The sequence below is a fragment of the Carassius gibelio genome, chromosome B10 (genome assembly GCF_023724105.1).
Source record: "Carassius gibelio isolate Cgi1373 ecotype wild population from Czech Republic chromosome B10, carGib1.2-hapl.c, whole genome shotgun sequence".
NCBI classification, from domain to species: Eukaryota; Metazoa; Chordata; class Actinopteri; order Cypriniformes; family Cyprinidae; genus Carassius; species Carassius gibelio.
Genome location: NC_068405.1, coordinates 18,637,509 through 18,643,562, shown reverse-complemented (window position 1 = coordinate 18,643,562; position 6,054 = coordinate 18,637,509). Strand labels below are relative to the sequence as shown.

At 35.0% G+C, this 6,054-nt stretch overlaps 1 long non-coding RNA gene across 1 annotated transcript; it reads left to right on the top strand.

Moving 5' to 3' along the window:
* The first annotated feature begins 297 nt into the window (after positions 1-297).
* On the top strand, positions 298-3,811 carry LOC127966500 (uncharacterized). Its single transcript, XR_008155636.1, has 2 exons — positions 298-1,528; positions 1,637-3,811. It is a non-coding gene; the product is annotated as an uncharacterized LOC127966500 (long non-coding RNA).
* Positions 3,812-6,054: the final 2,243 nt, after the last annotated feature.

Sequence of the window (6,054 nt, the reverse complement as noted above, 5' to 3'; positions counted from 1 at the left end):
TAGCATTCTCTCAAATTATGTGCAAATTATTTTTTCCATAAATTTTTTAATGAGATCTATCTCTTTTTTTCCTCCTTTCTGGCCTTCTTCTGTCATCATTTCATCCTTTAGTTTTATATAATTATTATAACTATTCTATATAAATATGCGTTAGCGTTTTCATTATTAACACATTTTGCTACAATACCAAGTCAATGATTACATTTTACAGATCCCACCCCCCCCCCCCCTTTTGTTTTTCTGTTCTTTCCTTCTCAGTGCCACGTGTCTCTTTCTCCATTCAAACACATGGTTTTGATAAATGGAAGACAAGAGAAGAGGAGAAACACAGAAACTCCCTCTTGCCAGTAAGTTTTACAACAGCTCCGTGACTCCCGGCCTCAGGAATCCATGGTCTTACACAACAGCAGTGGTCAGGGGTGAGAGGGAGAGTTGTGTAAGAAATGTCTGGAAAAGATAGACGTGAGTGGTGTATCAGGCTATATTTTAACTCTGGTGGCCTATAGTAGAAGGCAGGATGATGCCAGCAACCTGTGTTAAAAGTTACAGGAGGTGTTTTTTTTATTTTCTGAGGAATGGGGAAGGTGTGGTTTTGAGAATATGGGCGGAGCTACAACATTTTTATAAGAGTAGTAGGACTCAGTAGATTCATCCTGCGCCGTTAAACATTCTTTTATGTTCTCTCATCCTGAAATCTGATTTAATGGACTATATCACACTATTTCTGGAATTTTGCATTTATTTTTGCTTTCATACTGGAATATTTATGTCTACATCTTTATGGGAGAATTTTGGGAGAGTGATGCATTTTGGAGCTGTGATGAATTGGGTATCTAGTTTGTCACATGTTGGAGTCATGTATGTATTGTATCGTACAGACAAACATGGTTTAATTTGTAGACACACACAGTATATATATGTATGTATTTGTATTTGTCTATGTATTTATTAACAGACTAGCTTAAACCATTATAATACAATGAAATGATGCTTTAGAGTGGATCAAAGCCTTTAATATTTGAAGAAGACTGAAAGGTACTTATGCGGTTTCCCAGAAGAGCAGATGAAGGTTAATTCCAGGAAATTTTGTTGTGGTGAAGAGGTCACTGAGTAGATACTGTTTTGCTGGTGTGGCCGAACTGACCAATCAGATCTCAGCAGTTACTAAGCAGGTGGAGGGAGTTTCCCAAGGTTATTTAACCTAAAGAATAACTATGATGCCACTCTGTCAGTTTGATGAAGCACATGGTCCATATTTACAGACAAGACAAGACTAGGACAGGATGACGAACGAGGAATTTTTTTCCATTGAAAACTGTTTAATGTTCTGTAGTGAGGAAATGATTAGGGATTGTTTTGTTGCTATGTTGGCTTTTTTTTTTTTTTTTTAGAGGGTCAGGCTGTGTTTTATAACCAGGAATTCAGGAATTCATCCAGCATAGTATGGTTTGAGTTACTTATTATTTATTCCCAGCCGGATCCAAACACACGGTCCTGCCACTTCATGGTTTTCCTGTTTGTGTGGACAGTGCGTATCATAAGCCAAAGTTAGTTTCCTGACTTCTCAACTTCCCAAACTCATGTCTTCTTTTTCTTTCTTTCTTTCTTTCTTTCTTTCTTTCTTTCTGAGCTACAGGAACTCTCTGTGTTATCATTGGTGAGACCTACAAGGTTTTGGTGAAGAGGAAATGCTTTGATCTGGACAAAAACCTTCAAATTATTGTGGTTTGGCTGTTCCTTCTTGTGCGTCTAGTTGTTACAGGGGCATGTTTGGGTCAGTTAGAAGTGGAACTGATAAATCACAGACTATACTTCACATTTCTAATCACTGCTTTTAATGTATCTTGTCTGTTTGTCTTTGTCCTTTTAAAATGGAAATAATTTATTGATTTAAAAAAAAACTTAAAATCAGATTTAAAAAAATACAGAATTTAAACTTTTTTTAGGGCAAAACATGTTGCTGATTATGTCTTGCATTATTTTTTCTGCTTTTCTGTTTCAAGGTCTGACACTGCCACGTTTATCTTCTTTTAGAGGCTGAATGTGTGATTAATAATTCTTAGAGTGGCTGTGAATCAGTGTGTGTGTGTGTGTCCGTCCATCCGTCCCTGCACAATGCCCTTAGCCCTGAACAGTAAGAGTTTATGTGCTGAGGTTCAAGTATCAGCACATGGTCTCTTACTTGTAGGGAAAAGAGTCTTTATCAACTTCTCATTGCTTTTTTTTTTCAAAGTATTCACTTTGTTTTGCGAGATCAACATTTACTTTTAATCATTCAGCAACAAATAAGTCACAAGTTTGGCATACATAAGGAAACAATTTTCGGAAAGATTCAAGAGTAAATTTAAAAATATATATTTGATAAAACATAGAAGAATAGATAACTTTTTTAATGCTCGACATGGTTTAGACTAGATTAATTATAAAAAAATTTTTTTTATTAAATTTAAACCCAGGAAAAAAATGTGTAAAAAAAAAATTCAAATGGAGACCGATAATGCTTGGATCCAAAAATCCTTAAAAAATGTTATAACCCTGGGGGGGGGAATAGAAAGAGAAAAAGACTTATGTCATATTTTTTATTTATTTATTATTTATTTTTCAAAGCCACATTTAAAATATTTAGGACCGTCACAAGTTTATCATGCAAAGGCAACAAGTTTCAGAAGCTAGAAAAAAAAAAAAAATATATATATATATATATATATATATATATATATATATATATATATATATTTTTTTTTTTTTTTTTTTTTTTTAATCAAAATTATGTGTAGAAAGTGACTTTATTTATTATTGTCTGCCAAAGTGTTTTGTCATTTTTTAAACTTGGATCCATGATCAAAAGCTGATTTAAATGTAAATAACCCTGGGCAAAAATATTTAATTAATTTAAACAACTGCTATAAAATATTAAGGAAAGTTTGTCAAACAAAAAAGTCAACAATATTCAGTAATTCTTAAGTGTATGTCTACTGAAGCTAGAAAACAATAGAGAAAATATTTTAAACCAAATGTATGTGTAGGAAGTGGCTTTATTTATTGTTGTATGCTAAATAATAATAAAAAATCATCATGGTTTAGATTTGATTTTTTTTTTTTTTTTTTTTTTTTTTTACTTGAATCCATAATCCAAAAAATGCTTAAAATGTAGATCGCCCTGGCTAAAAAAATTTTAACTATGAAAAATTTCATAATTTAAAATGTTAAAACCAAAACAATTGTTTTTGGATATTGAGATTTTATTTACTCAAATTTTCATATAAATTTTTTTTACAATGGTACCACAAAACCGTAGCCCACAGACTGTTTTCCACAACTACAAACTCTCTCCTCCAGAGGGCGATGTCTGACTGCTAAACTTAAATATGATTTTATTTTTTATTTTTTTTGGGCCATATCCTATTGCACACCATTGCTGCAGATAAAAATTAATTGAAACAACACATCCCTTCTAATATGTATTAATTACTCACTGTATTGAGTATCTGTCCCAGATGTCACTGCATGTCACCGGTAAAAAGAAAATGTACAGCTTTCATCAGTTACACAAACATATTCTGTCACTCTATCCTAATTGAAACTGCTTCTCCCTGTTCCACAGGAAATTGCCTGGAAAAAAAGGAGCAGTCATTGGCACTCCACATTAGAATGAATCACTTGGCCATCAGGGAACAAACTGAATCATCAGGAAAACATTAGAGACAAATGATTGTATATTCTTCTACAGTTCATTATTTCATTACATTCTGTATTGATGTTTTTAATGTATGTTGTGCAAAGAATAAAGTTTTCAGTCACAAATCAAGAATCACAGTGTAGCTTTGATGCTTCAGTCTGAGAAAAACATGCTTACTTTCACATCGACGGAAAGAGTCTTTTAACAGAGTTTCAGAAGAAGGGAAAGATATAAACAAATCAATTCAGACTTTGACCTACTTTCTAAAATCAAATCATTGTGTAAGTGCTTCTTAGAAAAACATCCGCATGTTACAGTTTCACATGCATTTTGGTTTTATGCAATCATTTTCTGATGCTTCCAGTTGACGATACAACACCTGCCCCTTAGCGACCATGGCTGTAGACTGTTACCACGTGCCAACACTACAGTAACAATCTAAAGCCACGGTCACCATGGAGACAGCAGAAGTAGGGAGGAGGGGGTGTTGGCATGGTAACTGGAAATAGTGCGAGCCTATTGGCTTGTTTCGATGAAACGCAATGCCTCCATAGCACAGGACTTCCCCAATACAGGCTCAGATTTACACAACTGTTTGCTGTCACAGCCGAATATGTGCAATGAATGCATGCATGTGCATTTTAGCAGCCTTCCCTTTTCAATCACAACCTGAGTTATACAGATGATACCCTTCTTTATTAATGATGCTGGAGCCAGACTTCAGTAGCCATGACTGTAGACTGTTACTGTACTGTTGGACTCCATAAGCAGTAAGCAGTCTAGAGCCAAGGTCATGAAGTGCTGGCATACTGGTAGAGACTCATGTTGGGCGACACAGAGAGGAATTCAGCTCACATGGAGAGACAGAACACCTACTGCAATTAAAGAGAAGTGTTACAGAAAACACAGCAGAACTCAAACAAATGCGTTTAGATAGATGAAATATTGCTTTAATATTATACGTTTTGAATATGAATTTAAGTTATTTCATTGAAAAGGGCGTAGGTTTGCCCAAGCAGAATGTTCTTGGTTGTATTGATTCCCTTGAGCCTCGCTGCCGGGTCAGTGACGTACATGCAGGCTTGAACCCCTTGAAAGTCGTTCCATTTCCTGAAAGTTTTCGATTATGTTTTATTCACCATATATTACCTGATACTTAGTGACTCTTACTGGCAGCCCAATGTTAGACTGCTTAAATGCATTTGGTTCTGAAAGAAGGATGTAGACTTGAGAGTAATATCTGCTGTCCATGGTGCTGAAAACACAGCTTTACTCTGCTTTATTCTAATGAATGACCTTTTTAATATATTAATCCGATATGTTTCACATAATTTTGGTTAAATATATGGCTGCTTAAGCTATTATCAAATATTTTAAAAATAATTTGTTTCATAATGCATTACTTTAAAAGAAAAAGTGGTGTATAAACAATCTTCACTCAGAAATTTCATTTTGAAGTAGAAAGACTGAAATGGTATTTTCTTTGTAAAGCCTACTCAAATAAGCTTCAAGGTGATGATGTAAAGAAATAGTTCATCCTAAAACGAAAAGGAGAAGTTAGGCAGAATGTAATGAATTGACACCCTCAGAGACACAAATAATAAATAAATTAGGGTTAGTAAAACAAAAGACAGGATTTTAATTTTTCGGTGCACCGTTCCTTTAAGAATTAAAATAATTTTGTGTACTTATTTCAGCTTAACATATTGGTCACTAGTGTCGCTGGCTATGCTAATTCTGTTGTACATTCATTAAATTGCAAAGAATGAATTACGTTATCATCAATTAATTAAATTAATGAAAACGGACGCCCACTCCCTTCTTTAACAACCCCGCGAAAAATAAAAGGATTGTGCTGCAGTCGCTTATGTGTGTGTGTGTGTGTGTGTGTGTGTGTGTGTGTGTTTGCAGCTGAGCGCGCTGTCTCTTTAAAGGGTTACAGTAGGTGACTACGAATCATCTGCAAAGTGCGCAAGAGTGACGCAGGCCTGACTTCAACGCCTGAATACACGTCACAGAATCTGTGTTAAAAAAAAAGGTGAACGGAAACGTTAGGTAGGAAGGAAATTCATAGCATACACGCCTATGTCGCTATCTGTTTAAACGAAGATTTTGGGGAGCAGAGGGAGCGTTTCAGCTCCTCTTCAGATGAACGGCAGAAGAAATCGTTCCTTTCCTACAAAACTACTCTTTTATTTCGATGCCTATTGTACGGAATACTTTCCCAGTTTTAATTCATATTATGTGTTTCAAATGTGTTTTTTTTCTGTCAGGACCTGGCAACTACGACGAAAGTCATCTCTACCGAAAATCTCCCGGTGTCAGACATTCACGAGAGTTTCCAGCGAATATTGGGATGACATTATAAATGAGAT